Below are 19,948 nucleotides of genomic sequence, written 5' to 3'. Positions count from 1 at the left end.
CAGACAGAAATGTGTTTAGTTTTCCTTGAGGGATATGGAAATATAATGTAATGTGTCACTCTGGTACCTAAAAAATCCAAAAGAAAAAAGAGTCCTATGCTTAAAATATCTACAAGATAATTTATTTCTCCTTTACCTATAAGTGATACCATGTTCATGTAGGCTTGTGGATGCTAGCTCTTATCTGTTTGCTTATTTCATTATTTTTCTCAATTCTAGTTGCAAAGAACGTTACTACTGTCAAATCCTACTACATCATTGTGCATCTTTTCTTCTAAATGATAAAAAACTATCTTGAAAGACTTACGCAATCAGAAATGGTAGCAGGCCTTTCAAAAACATTTATTTAAAAATGTTCTTCACGTTTATATTACTTTTACTTAGATTACTTTTTTTAGTATGAACAATCATCACTAAGTGAGTAGTTTGCTATACTCCTTAAAGGGCTCTATCATTTTTTAAATGCTGTGAAATAAAATATCATCTAGAATGAGGCTAAGAAGATGCATATTTTTTTTAAAAAATTCATAGAAACTATCTGTACAATAATTCATTGTCTGCTCTACCAAGGTGATTTATTAAGGATAATGAAGCATATGATTTAATAGCTGCCACAAATCCTTTTTCAAGTAGGATGGGTATAAATAATACAAAAAGATGGCCCAATAATAGGCAAATCCTAACCTAAGAACTACTCTATATGCTAGGTCAGAGGAAATTAGTTAAGCTCAATTAACTGTGGAGCCAAGTGAAGTATGGCTAGGCAGTTAAGGCTCTAACCACTGACTCTTATTCTAGTAGCGGTTATTCATTTAGTGAAACCTGTAAGCCTTCCAATCATGGTGGAATTTGAGTAGCTTTTTTCCACATGACGATATAAAGCTCTCCAACTGGAAAAGGACATTATGCTAGCATGAATTTTCCAAAATCTTAAGAATCCAGATAGATCTCTGCCTATTTGTCAGTGCAAGTGACATCAGCCTTACATTCCCACAGTGCCTTGCATTTATGGGAATAAATGCAAGGCACTGTGGAAAGATTAATGTACGATGCTCTAAAGAATAAATGCATAAATGGGAGAGAAGGTAAGTGAAGAAAATGAGGTTTCTAAGATCCTTACAGAAAAAAAGGAATTTCATATCCCTGTGAAACCTGGTTCTAATATTTATCATCACTTAGACTTTTGAGTTCTTTCTCCCTAGCTTGTCCAGTTGCCAAGAAGTTACTTCCTTTGGTGACAAAGGTCTCCTTAGGCCAGCTTCCTATAAAGCATGAAAAAAACCCCACAAAATCGTACACACTCTTTGAATGCAAGTGTCCAAACATGAGCTCCTATTTGCAAGTTGACATACTCCTCTCCTAGCGATCTCTGTTAATACTGAAGTCTTTACGGGGCCTTATGAAATCAGTGAGGCAAATTTCTGATGACAGGAAATATAAGCGGTCATACAAAGCAGCTGTTTGGCCAAAAAAGATTGCCTGGCTGTGCCTTACAGACATGGCACAGCCATTCACTGATAAGCTGGCACAGCTAGTCCTGTCCCCAGGCCACCCAGGGAGTCCATCTAAAATAAGATTAGAGGTTGCAAATCCTAGTGTTCAAATAATACTGGGCTGCGGAAAATTTCCATGGCTCAACATAAACAAGGGGCCTACATGTGAGCCATATGCCACCTTCTAAAAATTGTATGCTTCACCAGGAGCATTCGGCACCAGCATATTTCCACACTGCAGTTCCTACTGCTCCTGCTTTCCTAAGCCTGGCTTGCCAGAACTGAGATCAATTTTATTAGATACCATTAGTCTCTGTTAGGGCGGTCATTTGCATAACAACAGATTGGCAAGTATGAAGCTAAGGCACCTGTTGTACATTTGGCAGCCTGGATGAGGGCCCTGAAAAAAGAAAACAAATACGGGCTATAATCATGCCAGGCAACGGCTTTTGGTTCAATAATGACCATGTGTCAGAATTAAGTGCATCTGGGAATTCCTACCACAGCCAGATGTAAAGGCAGATTTGTCCTGTCTAGTGGCATATGAGGAGATACACACAGTATACACAGATTTGGTTTTGTCTTGGTTTGGGAGGGAACTAGGCAAGTGGAACTTAGCTCAAGTAAAATAAAAGTACTCAAGGGCAACTGACAATATTGTCATAAATTGTGGAGTTAAATATTAAACGTACAGGTTTTAAGATCTGGGCGATGAACTAACTAACCTCTGATTTTTCTGGGCACACGGATTTGTTCACAAATTACTCAACAACAATGGGCCAATGTTACTAGCACACTGAGCCAAGCCATGGGTTAGGCGTTAGAAACACCACTGGGGAAAAGACTTGGGTCTTGGCTTTGAGGTATTTGTAATGAATCAGACCACAGATAAGCAGTCACAATGCAATGTCATGGACGCTCTATGTAAAATGTATTTGGGTCTCTTCTAGTGCATAAAGAAAGCATATCCAGGCTTGGCAGGATGGGAAGACGTGCTGGTAGAGTTGTCAGCTCTGCTAAGACCTGAAGGAAGAGGGGGATCAGGCAAAAATGGAAGAGGAAGGGAATTTCCAGGAAAGGGAGAAAGCATGCTCAGAATTATACACCAAAGGGTCAAAGTAGTGCATCAGGGAAATATCAAATACTTTAGTATGGCTGGAACGTATGTGTGTGGACGGTGGGAGAAGGGAAATAGAGAAAACCATTATGAGAATGGCAAGGTGGCAAGAGACAAGGCAGGGAGAAAGACATCAAGGCCCAGGTGACTTCTGCTGAGTATTTCAACCTTTACATAGAGTGGAAGGAAGAGCCACTGGAATGTTTGAAGAAGGATGACATAAACAGATTTGAGTTTCTTAATGATCACGCTGGCTACAGAGCACCGAAGCAACTATACAGAGTTTCCAGCGAAACACAGAGAGGCTGCAATCCAGGCAAAAGAGGACTTTGCCAACAGACGCCAGCTAACATATTAAAAGGTAGTGAATGGGCTTCCCTGGTGGCGCAGTGGCTGGGAGTCCGCCTGCCGATGCAGGGGACGCGGGTTCGTGCCCCGGTCTGGGAGGATCCCACATGCCGCGGAGCGGCTGGCCCCGTGAGCCATGGCCGCTGGGCCTGCGCGTCCGGAGGCTGTGCCCCGCAGCGGGGGAGGCCACAACAGTGAGAGAACAGCGTACCGCAAAAAAAAAAAAAAAAAAAAAAAAAAAAAAAAAAAAAGGTAGTGAATAATTTGGTTGAAAGAAAGTTAATATTTCTTTTGGTCTACTGGAATAACAAGAGATTATTTAGAGAAAACAGATTTTAAATGATGAATTTAAAATCAAAATTTAAATGGTGTATTTCCTAGTTTTTTTGATAAAAAGAAATCAGTTTCAAGTTGAATCTGGGCAAGAGTAAAAATCCGATTCAATTCTACTGCGCTTAGCCAATCATTTCTTAAAGTAGTAGCTGAATATGCCTAACAATATTTATTGAACTTGTCATTCTTAATTTATACCTATTATCATCACAAAGCATTTATTAAGAACCTAATCATGGAAGAACCCTCACTACACACCACCCAAAGAAGGTACGCCGCTCCAGGCTCCTAGCAGGTTTTGTTTATAGATTAACCCACAGGAAAACATGACTAAATAGGACAGTGCATGCATGTGAGAAGCATTTTAGAAACCTGGGCAAAGACGACTTGATTGTTAACACACAGTAAGAGCCATAAAAGACCAAAGCATTTTCCATGTAACTTTATTTTATGTACCATGTCTGATTTAAAACTTCAGGGTGCTTTGTTGTCAGAGAAAAAATAATTTTCCAAACCAAACAAATGTAACATCCTTTCTTGTATTATTTATAAGACCATAATTAATCAGAAATAGGTCTCTGTAGCCTGACCAAAAAAAAAAAGCTAAACTTTTATAAAAATGGGTTAAGTGGAAAAAAACTTATCGAATCATCCATCTGTTATTGATAATGAAATGAACATGTGAGCAGCGAAAATAAGAGTATTTTAGAAGATAGTATAATTGACAAAATTTCCCAGATACAGTTGTGCAGGGCAGGCAGCCAATAACTAGAACACATATATATCAGTCACTTGGCATAATTTCATTTCTTTGATGGGAGGCTGCTCTTCAGATATCTCTGCTGGATCTACAGTTCTCTTTGTAAAAATGCTTTTGATTCCCTACGTGTTGGGCAGCTATGAAAATGCCAGCCTTTGTGATTTTTAAAAACCTATTCTTGGTGGAAATATTTAATTTAACCACTTCTGTTCCAGGATTAACCCCAGGGCTCAGGCAGTTGTGTCACTGGCCTAAAATCATATAATTTTAGAGATGAAAGGCAACTGCCAAAAAAAAAAAAGAAAGAAAAAGAAAAAAGGTCACCCAGTCCAAACTAAACTGCTTAAGTTTAAAAAAAAAAAAAAAAAAAAAAAAAAATTAAATCCCTCCAGTCCCAAGCAGAGAAAGAAACAGAAGAGATTCTTCAGAAATGATAGGGGGAAAACCACATAATTGTTAAGATTCTTCCTGAATTTGAGTTAAGAAAGCACTGTGTCATTGTGTATACGTGCCTGGTATATGTGAAATAAATTTTTTAAAAATTCATGTCAGACACAAGAATATATTGAGGGGTTAAGAGTGGAGTGGATAAAAGTTGGGATCATAACTTAAAATCTTGGCTTTAAATTCCATCTTTATTATATCTAGCTATGTAACCTTGGGCAAATACTTAACCTCTCTATGAATCAGCTTTTAAACTGGTGATAATAAAAAGCATATGACTTACATAGCATTGTTTTAGAGATTAAAAATGACAGTGAAGGTAAAATGCTATGCTGAATGCCTCGCACATAGTACATGCTCAGTAAATTTTAGCAACCATCACAATTACAACTTTACACATCAACCACTATTACTGTACTTCCAATATAAAGAAAATTAAAAGAAATTTGTTTTTCACCTATCTCAATGTCCTGAGCATCATCAGACATTTCAACTGAATAATTATTCTTCCCATTCATGATTTCAATTAAATTCAACTCAAAGTAAATTCAAAGAAAAGAGCATAGAGCACTTGAGTTGAGAATTAGAAAATGAGAGACTAATTAGGAGGATTTCAATGGATGCAAATCAGGACAGCCTGCAAGGAGAGAAAGGGGATTCCAAGAACGAGGGTTGGTAGAACCAAAGAGGTGCCCGAGGGCAGAGTCTTCTCCCTTAGGGCAGGGGCTCTGATACTACAGCAGGACAGAGCACCTGGGGCTACGCGGAGAGCAGAGGCTGGTCACACAAGTTAGGATTAGACTGCAAAGGGCTTTGACTGCTGTGTTGGGAATTTAGCACTTGAGTAGGCAGAATTAAAAAGGCTTGTATTTCAGAAAGCAAAAGTTTTTAGGAAGAATTGAAAAGGAGAAAGGAGAAAATGAGGTACCAAGAAAAAAGTAGACAGAAGTATGGGTGAAAGATTATATTTTAAGTTTATAAAATGCAGAATGTGGGATACAGGAGAGCCTTCTATTTCTCAACTATCTAACAAGCCGGAAAAAAATTCAGATCTGGAACTCCAGAGAGAAGTTAGAAAATTTATTTTGAGAGTCATCTATGCAGAAATAAGTATTGCTTCTATGAGAAGTAGACAGGAATATCCCATTAAAGAGTACAGACAGTGACCTGAAGAGGCCCATATATAAAACAACAATGAGAGTTTAGAATGGAGATGGAGACCGAAGGCCAAAATATCAAATGAAGGGGAAACAATGTTGATGAAGAAAGTGAGGCTCAAAGAAGGGACTCAGAGAGAACTTCCATCCATGAGATATTTCCAATGGAAGATGTTCCCCAAAATTTACCCCTCTAGTAATATATTATAATTCCCTCCTTTCCCCGCCAAGAAAAATGTGAAAATCACTACTTAGCCAGTAAATGGATTTAGAATATTTAAGACGTTTCCAATAGATTATTCCCAATTGGCCAAACATTCCATTTAAATTAAGATATAAATTAAGATATAAGATAGAATTTATAACTAAAGATATAAAACCATGTATCTAAAAATCACATACTGAATTATTTCAACCAGAAAAGTCAAAACTAGTAGACTTATTTTGTTTCTCTCTTAAAACCCTTTAACAATATTTCAATTAAGTTACTGTTACAAGTAGTTCAAGTACGTTTTTGCAGGGAGCCAGCAGTCTACTTGTGCAGTGAAAAACCGTTAGTGCGTGTACGATGTGTCCCTTCAATTGGGGTGGAAGGGGGATGGAGGACAAAATTATTTCAAACTTTAAAAACAAATGTTTTTTTGGCCCGTAATGGAACACTGGATCAGCATTTGATGTGTCTAGTCTAATTTTTCTCTGTGAAATTGTACTGGCGGATCTTAGGGAGAGACAGAAGGCAGTAAATTCCTATCCTCCATCAATACATTTGACCTCAGAGCAAAAACTGGCTACAGGCACCCACCATCCATCATTGCTCTTGAAACCTGATCTTTCATGGAAGGACAGCTGCGCTGGGCAAAGAGCTAAAGAGCTTTCTAAGATGCACTACCATTAAAAAAAAAAAAAAAAAAAAAAAAGGCAATTCTGTTGGTTCAGTATTTTAATTAACTGCTTCTCTAAACATTTCTTGCCCCAGACTGCAGCTCAACACCAAATATCATCAGGAATCTATTAAAACATTTTTGACTTTTAAGCAAAATGCTCTCTTGGTACACTGTAGGTAAAATCATTTCTAGCTTTTCCCTTAAAAGCTTTCTGAGATAAACAGCGTACTATGGCATACTGATGTGTACAGACTTCAAAAAACGTGCTGGACAGGAAAAGGTAGTTCCAGCATCTGTAGTAATTATACCATGTACACAACAGAGTGCACAAAGGGAAAATGTACACCAAACACCCATATCCAACAAGGCTTAATTTTTAAATCAGGTAGCAATCATTTACAGCAGACAGCTAAAGAGAGCAGAACACTATCATACAAACTACCATCATTGAATATAGCATGTCCGTTATGTCATTCCTACATCCAGGAATTTTTTAATTTAAAAAATACAAAATAAGACAAATCCTTATCTAATAGGATCTTCATCACCTCTATGGCTATTTTCTCCATGTTACAGATGGTGAAACAAGACCCTAAGATGTTATATAATTTCTCCCAAGATCCCACAGATAATAAGTGACAAAACTAAGGTATAAATTCAGTTTTTCTTGCATCAAATTCATGTTCTTTTCACTGTCTCCAAGAAAAAAAAAAAAGTAAGGAAAGATACTGGTCTAGATTTTGCAACCTTTAGCATTATCTTTATATACACTATATACCTACGCTTAAATAAGATTAAACAATAACTGATTTTCAATATTTATAAAATCAGTACTAATATAAACCTTTTTGTTAATAAAGGGAGTCCATTTACTGAAGCTTAAAAAAGAAGTCACTTGTTACTTGTGACCCAGTGAGATGATCATTTCATATATTTGAAAGTACACTATCTCCTAATCCCAAAGCAATACTGAGAAGCATAATTTTCTAAATGCAATTCACAAATCTGAATTTAGTTAGCTAGTGCTACATTAAAGAATACAGCTTGAAGGCTGTTGGAAAAAAGACAACTAAGAATTTATAAACTCAGTCAATCTCATGAAACTGACAGAGTTACGATGGTTAAAGCCAGTAAATAACAATATGTTAAAGGTCACAACTCTCCTGACATTGTTATCTGAATGTCAAAGCTAAGTCGTGTTTCTGGTCAGTGAATTCAAAGAACTAGGAGAAAGATGAGCTTCAGATGGCTGCTTTTGTTCTTATATTTTGTTATAAGTTCTGAAGAAGCCCAAGGGGAGCCTGCCACCTCACAGCAGCCATTTGCAAAGGAAAGCAAAGCTTACTTGCCACAGGTGGAAAGCTAGGACTATTCAAGTTGTCTCAACACTCTCTATGGGTACACCTGATCTGCTGGCTTACGGACAGAATCAGCTGTCTTAGCTTTCTAAATTTTCATCTCTTTCATTTAATTTGCTGATCTATGACATACAGGGATTCGATCTGGGGGACAGCAGAGGTTGAAAAGCCAAGAAAAAGTTCAGTTTTGCTCTTTGTTTCTTGTAATTAAAAAAAAAAAAAACAACTATAGAGTAACTGACAGATATTGATATGACCCTATTAAATACATCAGCATCAAATAGAAAACAATGAACAGAAAGATACTGAATGCATTACTTTGAGAGGGAGGAGGTGGGACATTGCAGACAATTTTATTCTTTTTTAGCAACAAGTTGCTTTGAGGAGTGTGACAGTATAACTGGAGACAACACTTAAATTACTTTGTCTTAAAAATATTTCATAAATAAAATGTTGAGAAGAAAATGCAAACTGTTGATTACATAAAAGCAAATGGGTGATTTATTAAAGGGGAAACAAGGGGCATGGGCCTGGAATGTAATTTTGTGAGTTACATTTATAAGAATTCTATTTCATTGATGCTTCAGTCTCGCACCATTGTCATGACTCTATTATTTAGGTTACATTAGGTCAGAGACTTCTATAACGTATAAGCATTTGCTCTTTGACCTCCCCAAGACTTATGACATAAAGAAAATGCTGAACTTTTACATCTGAGGCTACAATTTCATATAATGAACAATCAGTAAGCACAAGCCATTTATTCTTTTAGCTATCTCTCTTAAAGGTTTGATTGTGGAGGGCTGAAACACATCTTTATTTTTAAAATGGGGGTGGGAGAATTTGGACCCTTTAATTGTCAAAACAAATGCAAGCCAAGCATGACATTTTAATAAGTGTTACCAACTACTAATTAGAAGCAAATGATATTATCCATATAGGAAACATGTCCCCAAACAAACCTGTTCTTTGGTGGAAATGTCACTGTGCTATGAAATTAGAGAAGTGTAAACGAGGGATGTTTGTTGCAATGAAATTTACTTATAAATCCCTCCTAAGCAATCTTCTTCCACATTATCAGATTTCTTCTGTTGATGTGTTATATAGGAATCCTTGAACTTGTAGTTCACAGAAAGAACAACTCTTCTCTTTGCTCTTGGTAAATCATTGATAATATAAAAAGAAATGTTTTTAAACATTGACTTTGCTTGCGGCTACAAGTTGCCTTTGTGCCATCACAAGTAAGTAGTTTTCTTAAAAGATTTTTTCAAAGAAACCAGACAGTGCAAAGAAAAGAAAAACAACTCCATAAGGCAAAAACACACTCAGAGTAGGCCTCGCTTAAAATGTAACTCATTTATTCAAACTAACCTTTCCAACGAAAAACTACTCTCCCTTTAAGAAAATAGGAACAAATAATACATTCTTTGAATACTCTGGAAAACTGAACACTTAATCTTTCTTATTTAGCACTTCATATATCTGTGCTTATAAAACTAATGCTAAAAGAATATTTTGTGGTCGCTAAGTTGAATATATTACATTAAAGGTAAAGTTTATTTTCCAGATTCCCAGAAACTTCTGGGAATTAAAAGGGCACCCATGACCAAAGGTTAAATGTATACATTTAAAGACGTGAGCCTAAAAGTTTGATGCTCTCAGGATCATAAATTAGAGCACAGGCATACTTCAACTCTCAGACAACCCACAAATATACACTGAAACTAGAGAAGGGTAGTTTTAAAGCAAAACCACCTTGAGAAATCCATCACTCCTGAAATGGCACTTTTAGTACGTGACTGTGTTAATGAATTCTTATTTATCCATAGAATCCTTTTAAAAACAGAAATGTTCAATGGCTTGATAAATCAAGTTTGGGCTGAAGGAAATCCAATATGCAAATACTTACAGGGTGCTCTTTTACAAATAGTTACCCTTGTCAGTTTGAAAAACTGAAAATCAACAAAAGAACAGTGTAAGTATACTTGACCTTATTGCCTAATGTCTATCAAGATTGCCACAGCTGGTTGATTTCAAATTTGTGAAACTGACACTTAAAAAAACGTGTAGTGCATCTTCAGTGGGGGTCCCTCAAGTGCTGACTAAACTGTAGTCACAGCCTCAGATTCTCGTTCCACACAACTTGCACAGCACTCACAAAGCTAGTTTAATCACACCATCAATCTATGACTATGCATTCCTTAAAGTAATTCTGCTTCCTTTCTTTTTTAACCTTACATTATGCCAATAGCATCCTTATCAGTTATCCTTGACATGCACTGAGAAACTGGGATCACATATGAATTTGCACAAATACCTCTCCTATGTTGCACACTCTGTGAAAAGTCATACTTGTACCGCCATAGTGTAAGCTCTAAACAACGTTCTTGAAAAACCCTTCAGTCAATGTCTATGACTAACATCAGAGCATGAGTTAATAGGTTAAAAAACAAAACCAAAACTTAGGGGACTGCCTACCTGATACTTTTTAAATGCCTCTCTAGGAAGGGTTCGCATATGCCATACCAGAGTACCTCCTGGATATAAGAACAGTTATACAGGCCCCTAGTGGCTTAGCAAATAGCAGCAGATGAGGGGATTCCGAGTCTTAGTTCTCGACTTTGAGATATTCTGGCTGTAGATGAATGTCCATCTTAAAAACAAATCAAATCATTGTATTTAATACTTTAAGCAGTTTTGCTTGTATGATTATCCACTGAAATACATATATATTAAAATAGAGCACTGTATTTCATTACTTTAGTAACTACAACTGCACTGGTCTAAGAAGAATTTGTGTTACATAACCTCCACAGTAAAATATTTAATTCATCCACCTCTTCACATGTCATTACAAAAGTAATATATTACTCATATATATTAAAATATATTCGAGAGACACTTTTCCTCTTTGAATCTTATTTCTATTATACTATTATTACTGAGGGCTGTAAGAACAGATTATTTCTATGTAAAGTGCTCACTATTTAAAATGAAATATAGATACAAACTGAATGCCACTTTTAAAACAGTAGAAATCTAAAATAAATGTGCTTCCCAACAACAGCCAGTGATAAAACTTACATTAGAGTGCACCTATTTACAAAGATCTACAATTAATAACACCCTTTAATCCTCACCCCCTAGCTGTCTTTCCTTTAAAAAAGAAAATTCTAGGCAGGCACATTTACAGCTTTTAGCAGTTTTTAACTGGACACAATCTGACAGCTGAATTCATGAAACTGACCAGCTTGTCAATTTCACACTTTGAGAGTACAATAATAGCTGATCGCATGAGGATGAATTTAAGAAATCTGTCACAGAATTGCTAGTTCCATTGAAAAGCAAAGTACAGTACATAATTATGGGAGGTGGGAGGTAGGAAAATTTTCTTTGTATTGTCCATTTAGGATGTCTGTTTCAAGAATTCGGACATTGAGCACTGAAATTTTATTCTCTTTGCTAAGCTAACAAAATAACATCTATCTGTGGCATGTAACAAAATGTTTTCTAAATAAGTACAGTATTTATTAAGCTTTGTCCTGGATATCATCATACTAACAACATGGTATGATTTTTAGGTTGCTATCATCTAAATATTCCTTTAATTCAGAATATTTCAAGTCTTGGCAGTACGTCACCCTGGTTTTACTCAAGTTGAGTGGTGGATGTGTACACTTTGAAACAGTGATAGAACTGCCAAAATGGTCAGAAGTATCAATGGTTGGACTAACACCCCATATGTGTGCTACAGGATGGTTGGAAAAAACACACCAAATGGAAAGGTCCACGTTTGAAGCACTGGAAGTCCAAAAGAAAATCTATCTCAAGTCACAAGCAGTTGCTAGTCTCTGAGAGGCTCAAAATGTATGTGCTATGCTCTAAGTCAATGGTACTATGACTGTGGGCATGTCAAGGCGGGGATAAAAAGAAAAAAAAAAAGTTTAAGAGAAAATACAGGGCAGCGATCCCTCAGGAATCTCCCTGTATGCTTAAGGCACAAACTGTAGGTTGGTCTGGGGGATTGCTCTAAGAATTTTAGAAAACAGAGGAGACAGTAGGCAAGTCGTGTACTGGGAAGCAGGCTGGAAACAATACAAGTGAACTGTGATAGTCCAGGTTTTGGAGAATGGACCTACTATTCACAATACTGGAGCACCCAATTAATGAAAGCCAAGCTCACACAGTGTCCAAGATTTTTTTTTTTTAAGCATAAGAAAACTGCCTTAATTTGTTAATGCTTCTAAATGAAAATCAACCTCACAGATACACAATGCAAGTTTTCTACACGCCAATGTGAAAGCTACAATAAACCGACAGGAAAGGAAAGAACGTTTAGTTTGTTCTTGGTTTTCTTTTAAAATTGTTTCCTACAACTTGGACTTTTCATGATAAATTCTTTGTTCCCTTCCCTACGGAATGAGTGTGTAAGAACAGCAGATTCCCGTGGCAGAACTACGAGCTTTGATTCTGCCACGGAAAGGTCTCCAAAACAATCCCCCTCCTCTATGGCAGCCGCGTAGACTTTGACTCCTGCTATTTCTCCTTCTCCCCACTAGTTCAGAGGAAAGAAAGAAATCACCAAAACCAGCCCTCCTTAAATTAGTAATCATTGCCTCTTAAAAAAACAAAGAAAAAACAGAAAACTGCAGTGGCAGAATCCCTGGGTAGGGTCGTAGTGCCCCGCCGCTCCACCATTTCCCCAATACTACGCCCACCCCAGGAGGAGAAAGCGGGGAATCTCACAAATACACAGATTCAAACACCTTCATTCTCTAGAACTGCCACTCTCCCTGGTCTGAGGCTTTAAGCGAGAAGCGAACCGTGTAGGGGAGGACCTCTGCCCAAGGAGGTTTCGAAGAGCAAACTGTGCGCTCCGGAGCCGGGGCGCTGGGCTCGCGGACGCCGGAGTGTGCAGCTCCGGCCCCTGACCTGCGGGCTGCGGGAGCCGGGCTCCGGGCGAGCCGCGGACGCAGACACCGAAGGACGCAGACCCGGGAAGACTCAGGGGGGCGGACCGGATCAGCTCGGGAGACTCACCTGGTCATGTCGGCTCCGGGCAGCCTCCGCCACCGCCTCCCGCGCCGCCACCAGCACTTTGCTCCAGCGCTTTCACGCCCCTCCACGGCCGCTCAGCCCACGCCTGCCCCAGCCGCCGGAGTCCGGGCGGCCGATTTAATCCCGCGCAGCTGCGGCCCCCGCCGCGGGAATCCCCCCCGTGGCTGCCGCCGCCCGCTCCTCGAGCGGCCAGCCCAGTCCAGAGCGAGGAAGTGGAGGAGAGTCAGCGAGTGAGTCCCAAACGCCGAAATCCAGCATCCAAAGGAGCGCGTCCCCCCGCCCTCCCTCCCTCCACCCCTATCCACTTCTCCTCCGCCGCCGCCGCCTCCGCCTCCTCTTCCCGGGCCGTCCTCCTGGCCCTTCTGAGCCCGCGGCTTCCGCGGCTGTTCCGCCTCCTCCCGCTCCTCCTGCGCGCCCTGCGCCTGCTTCTCCGGCCGCCGCCGCCGCCGCCGTGTGTCTCCTCTCCCTCCGCCTCCCGCTCTTCTTCCTCCTCCTCCCCCCGCTCCTCGACGCTCCGCCGCTCGCGGCTGGGGGGTCCGGGGCCGCGTAACTTCTCCTCCCTCCGCCTCTCCTGTTTCCTCCTTCCTGCTGCTGGTTCTTTTAAAGAGGATTCTTTGGCCACAAATAGCAACTCGGCTGCCCCCCTCAGCGCCTCCCTCCCCTTCTTCTCTTCTTTCCCCCCCCCCAAAGTGAAGCGCACACGAGAGGTAACCAGAAACTGAGGCCGGCGGGGGGAGTGGGGAGGCGGGGAGAGGGGGCGAGGCGACGCCCGGAGACCGACCCGCGCGGAGTCAAGGGCCAGGACGAGGGATGGCCAGTCCAGCCCAGCCCTCAGCCCTGGCGTGAACCCGGTCGTTACGGTTGAGGGCGAGATGGTTTGATGGGCAAATTAAATGAAAAATCTCAGGAAAGTGATTGGAAAAGCTTCTCTCTTTGTTTCCTAGTCTGACTGATTTCGAAAATCCTCGTAACATGCTGGGGATCCCACGGAATCGCGGTGCCCCGGCGCTGAGGGATTGTGCGTGCACTTTGCCGGCGCGAGAGTGGGAGTGTGGGTGCGCTCGGCCGAGGGGAGAGCCAGGCCCGCTGGCGAGTCCCTCAGTCTGGACCCCTGACCCACTGAAAGGGCCAGAGAGCTGGACGGGCGAAGGAAGGAGGCAGGAGAGCTGGGAGAAGGAGGCGTGCAACCCACACACATACACTCACTCACTCACACACCCACTTGCAGAGGAGGGGGCTGGGTGACGTCACTCCCAAGCAGCCATCCACCAGGACAGAAAAGACCCCCCTCTAACAAATTCACTCATCTCCTAAGAGCTGCACACCCGGGTGCTTCCTGCCCCGGGTCCTGGCACACGGGAGGAAAGATGCCGGTTGCACCCCATTCAAAGCAGTGATAAAAATATAAGGAGCGTGTTGATGAGACACAGTTTATGTCCACTGTCCCAGTTCACCTCGGTAGCCTCATTCAGGGATGTTTGGTGGATCCCCTTTGGAATCACAGAGGAAGAAAGGGAAGTATGGAATCGATCGTAGTGTAATAACTCTTGTTTTGCTTCCATGCCACTTGCTTTTATGATGTTGAAAACGCAATGCCCCCCAGCTTCTCTGTAGGACACCACAGAACCCTCTCCCTAGACAGTTGTTGGGCTACACAAGCTTCATCTACAGAACACACTATGTGGATTGTTAGCTAAAGGGGCAAATTTTAACCTTCTTTCCTCCTCAAGGATCTCACGCACATGGAAAAAGTCAGCAGCTGGAAGCCACCATTGGCAATTGGCCTACCAAAATTTATTAGAAACTTGGTCAGAAAGGTTAAGGAAAGTCAAGGCTTCCAGCCACCTCCCTTGCTCATTGTGTGTTCAGGCCAGCACATACACACAATACTTATTCCTGCAGGCTCGAGGCAGTCTTTGAAAGAGCAAAGGTAAGCAGACCCCTTAGATTCAGCCTAATGATTCGGCATCCTGACTGTTGTCTCAAGCTGCCCATTTGTTCCCACCCTTTGCATGCTGCGCTCCTGAAAGGCACTGAAGGATCGGTCAGTAATCCTCCATCCCCTGTGTGCTCCAGAAAGAAATCACCTATTTTTGAAAGGCTTCACTCTAAATGAAGTTTAGTCCTCCAGCAATTTGAGGGGAGAGGGGGGAGGATCATCTTAGCATGAGTCTTCCCTGTTCTTTTTTTAAAAATGGTTAGCCTCATAGTAAAAATCAAGAAGACAGCTATTCCTGGGCAAGCCTTCAGGACTTTCTGATAATGCGAGGAACTGAAAAGCCGAGAAGGTATGCTGAACACCTGTTCCTTATGCCCTAAGGATGGATTTCAGAAATCTGAGCCTCTGCACAGGTGATTCTCACTCAAGGTGTAAACTCTGATTTGGCTTTCTCATTGCCACACCCTCCCCCATCAACTGGTGAGCCCCACTTTCCTCTTGCAAAGTTGGATGTTAGAGGAACAAACAGAGTTTTAAAAAACCCTGAATTTCCTCTGCTGTTGTCTTTGATGGAGAGACACACATCCCTCTACCTCATTTAAGAAGATCTGACCAGTTCTGACCTGATTTAAGATACCAGCTGGGAAGTCTGATTACTACCTGGGAGCCTAGTCGAAAAAGAAACAGGATCAACATATCCCACTGGTAGCGAGTTAGGTTAACTAGAGAACTTAGTGATGATGGTTACCAAGGTGAGCAACAAGTAGGAGGAAAAGGGACCCAGAAATCAGAGGAGACAGAGGACAGTATACATAAATGACACAAGCCCAAGGACCCAACTTTCCTGACACCATGAGGTGCTCGATGTTCCTGTCCCACTACAAGCAAACATCTTAGAGAAAAAAGTAGCAGTGGAAGGAGGTGACTAGAGAATCTGAGCTATTACTGGGCAAAAGAGACAGCGTTATTCAGGGTGATAAGAGAAAGAGAGAGCACGTAGAGGAACCAAGCTTTCTCTGTACAACTGAGTTGTAGTGGGAATAAGACTGAAGCCCAATATACACACATCAATATACTCAGATCAGATTTGTAACAAAACAGCACCCTGTGGCATCTACTACAACCTCTAGGAGAGTTTACCATTTGGAGCTTTGAGGTCATAAAAACGTCAGAGGTGGGCTAATCATCTGCTGAAATCACCTAATTTTACAAGTAAGGAAACTGAGTCCCTGAGAGTTTAAGGTGACCCAACTCTTTGGTGGCAGAAGGAGAACAAAACCCCAGATGTCATGACCCAGTGTCCCCTCTCCCCTAACTATTCCTAATTACCTCCTAGTTCTGGATCCAAGAAGCCAGTTTTTCAACTTATCAATGAGTAATAAATATAGAATATTTTAAAACTATAAATACTTACATGAAGGAAAATGAAGGAATGGTACTAGACATTTTCTTAGTTCCTTTCCAGCTCTAACATTCTTTGATGAATAGCACATAGAAGCTTTGCTACAGCACAACCCCCTCTAGTGCATAATTCAGCATACGATGAGTATGAGTCTATTTTGGACCCCATCCAAGGAAGTTAATTCCTAGAAGTACTCGAAAGATTTTATACTCATCTATCGTGAAGCAGCCTAAAAATAAGGCTGAAAATAATGTAAGGAGAATAACAGTAATCTTATGTTACACTTGTATTATGTGCTAAACATCATGCTATCCCCCTGGTTTTCAAAAGGCACGTCATGACCTTTTCTGGGTCATGAATCTAGTGGGTCATGAACAATTTTTTAAATGAAAGTAGGAAAGAAAAGAGAGTGCATTATATGTATTAAACATTGTTTTATAAAACTTATGTTTCTGTCCTGTGGCTAGTGATTAACAGAAAAAGTTTCAAAGCCTCTGCCTCACCTCCAATCTTAACACCTGCCCTGCTAATTACCTATCATTAGCCCCATTGTATAAGTGAGGAAACAGGGACAGAGAGGATAAGTGATCTGGCCAAGCTGACATAGCTAGGGAGCGGCCAAGCTAGAATCTAGAAACTACAACTGTTTGACTTCAAAATCTTGTGTTTTTACTTCTATTCTGGTTATAAATTATTAACCAAGGAACTGCAGTAATTGTTGCTGATCATATATTCTTTGTGAAGGCTACAGTGGTTTGTATTGAATCCAGTTAGAATGGAGAAATACAACATAGGTTCAAATGATGTATTCTGAAGAGAGTAAACTGTTTCATAGGCGCTGAAATGAGTATCTGAGACCTCTTCCTATAGGTGCTAGCTACGCCTAATATATTATTAATTTGCTGCTAAATACATACATGGAATAACAATGGTTTTAATCCTCAAGTAACTTAAATACCAATCTCTACAAGTGTTAACATGTTTGAGAGAGTTTTTCAAATTTAATTCACACGGCATTTCTCAGTAGCATATTTCTTGATCAAACACAGACCTGGCACATGAGAAAGATAAAACAAATATATACAAAACACAGTCCCTAAACTAAACAATATTTTCATTCATTTGAGAACACAAACTATACACATATAAAGTCATCAGACTACACTATAATTCCACCTAAACTGTGAAGAAGAAAGGAAGACAACTCAGGTGCCATGCTAATTTTTAAAGGACTCATACAGTTCTATGGATTCTACCAGTAGCATTGCAAGTTTAGGCGCTGTTATTCACATCCCTCAGATTTGAAAGCTCAAACTCAAAAGTAGGAGGTGACTGAAATGAGCATCTAATCTTGGTCTTTCTGATACCACTACCCAAAGTCTCTTTACAAACAGATGGGCTTCCGGTAGACCAAGAGGTGGTTAGAGATTTTGAGACATGCTATGCAAACATTCCCGCTTTTTTTCCATATGAAAGAAATGTACTTTCTTTTTCTCCAGGGCTGCGTTTCTTACTGCTGTCAGGCAGCAATGTTCTCTTAAAAGAAATCCACATCTTTCTCTAAAGACAGGCCTAGAAAAGCCAAGCTTTCTCCCCTGACTGTTCAGTTCAGCGGCTGCCTTTCACCCTCACCTGCCGAGTGTAGAGGACATTATGGTACGATGCTATTTTCCATTGGCTCTGCTACTGGAGATTACAGCATGCAACTGTGACAAATGGATATTCCCATTAAATTCTTTAGTAGAGTGGGGCATTCCATTAACCATTGGCACTATCCCAACCCAAGTGAAACATTGGGTCATTTTTTTCTTGTGAGCAAGAAGTGAAGGGGGAAAATAAAGGATAGACTCTAATTACCTTTCCTATTTTTTTGTGTTGCATGTATTATGATAGCCGTATATTACAATTATTTATAATTAATATATGACAAGCTGTCAGCTAAAATTTAACAGGTGATTTGTCAAGAAGTTCCATTAACTCATACACGAAGCGGTGGATTTCAGTATTTCCAACAATAAAAGTGTGTTTTGGTTTTGCTGTTTTAAATCTACTGTGTCTAAATATTCAGAGGCCATCTCTCTTTGTATACTTGGAACATCTTTAAAAAAGACAACTCATGCTAACACAAATGGGTACTTTGTTAGTAATGTTAAGGAATAAGCATATTTTTTTGTCACTTTAACCTTTAAATGCTAATGTTTTCATTAAGAAAATTAATTGCCTCGTGTTTATTTTGAAGTTTTAAACTTTTATGATTTTTATACATTTTAAATGGTGCCTTTAATAGTAAAGACAAAGCTGAATAGAGAGGAAAGTAATTGCCGTTACTTATATTCCGTTTAGTGTTTGTATCTTACACTAGAGAATTTTGAAATGAAGGAATATTTTAAAATACAGAACAAAATTAAGAAGTCACCAGAAAGCTAGTAATTAATCACTCAACAGAGGAGGAGGTTTACAGAGACCAGAAACTGATGGAACAGGCTCCCTTTTGCTGAATGGCAGAAGAATGGGGCAAGGATGGGAATGAATCACTGAGATTTCTTGGGAGGGATAACAAGATTCTTTAAAAGAGGAAAAGCTTGGTTTCAATATCTATCGAATGTCAATGTCATGGGACCTAACCTGGAGATGAAGTTAAATTTGAAACTACAGTTTTTTAGTTTTTTAGTTTTTTGGTTTTTGTTTTTTTGCGGTACGCGGGCCTCTCACTGTTGTGGCCTCTCCCGTTGCGGAGCACGGGCTCCAGACGCGCAGGCTCAGCGGCCATGGCTCACGGGCCCAGCCGCTCCGCGGCATGTGGGATCTTCCCGGACCGGGGCACGAACCAATGTCCCCTGCATCGGCAGGCAGACTCTCAACCACTGCGCCACCAGGGAAGCCCGACTACAGTTTATTATTGGTTCCCTGGCCAGAGTTGGTATTGTTTTAAGAGAATGAGAGAAAAGTAAAGCAGCATTTGTTTAATATATTTCATTTGCACAAGGCTGCCTCATCTTTCAGGACTAGGATGTGCTGCAGGATGTTAATGTCTTGCCCGCAGCTACTGTGGAGGGTGCTAAATCTCCTTAATGAAAGAATGTGCTCCAAGAATCAATGGTTAGGGACTTCCCTGGTGGAACAGTGGTTGGGAATCCACCTGCCAATGCAGGGGACACAGGTTCAAGCCCTGGTCCAGGAAGATCCCACGTGGCACCAAGCAACTAAGCCGGTGAGCCACAACTACTGAGCCTGCGCTCTAGAGCCCACAAGCCACAACTACTGAGCCCGCGCACCTAGAACCCATGCTCCGCAACAGGAGAAGCCACTGCCATGAGAAGCCCGCACACTGAAACGAAGAGTAGCCCCTGCTCGCCGCAACTAGAGAAACCCCGTGCACATCAATGAAGACCCAACGCAGCCAAAATATTAATTAATTAAAGAAAAAGATTCAGTGGTTAGAGAGAGAGGAAAAAAACAAAGAACAAAACCACAAAGGTAGGGCTTCCCTGGTGGCGCAGTGGTTGAGAGTCCGCCTGCGGATGCAGGGGAGGCAGGTTCGTGCCCTGGTCCGGGAAGATCCCACATGCCGTGGAGCGGCTGGGCCCATGAGCCATGGCCACTGAGCCTGCGCGTCCGGAGCCTGTGCTCCACAATGGGAGAGGCCACAGCAGTG

General features: G+C 40.8%; 1 protein-coding gene across 24 annotated transcripts in view; it reads right to left on the bottom strand.

Moving 5' to 3' along the window:
• Positions 1–19,948, bottom strand: part of PTPRD (protein tyrosine phosphatase receptor type D) — a 2,143,853-nt gene that overhangs the window by 519,422 nt on the left and 1,604,483 nt on the right. Inside the window, exon 1 of one of the 24 annotated variants that reach the window (XM_049711286.1) lies at positions 12,935–13,192. The exons of the other annotated variants lie outside the window; for them this stretch is intronic. The gene's annotated coding sequence lies outside the window, so the exon portion shown is untranslated. Of the gene's footprint in view, positions 1–12,934; positions 13,193–19,948 lie in introns of those variants that run through there. 24 annotated transcript variants of the gene reach the window in all.

The sequence above is a fragment of the Orcinus orca genome, chromosome 6 (genome assembly GCF_937001465.1).
Source record: "Orcinus orca chromosome 6, mOrcOrc1.1, whole genome shotgun sequence".
NCBI classification, from domain to species: domain Eukaryota; kingdom Metazoa; phylum Chordata; class Mammalia; order Artiodactyla; family Delphinidae; genus Orcinus; species Orcinus orca.
This window is presented reverse-complemented; position numbering and strand designations above follow the sequence as displayed.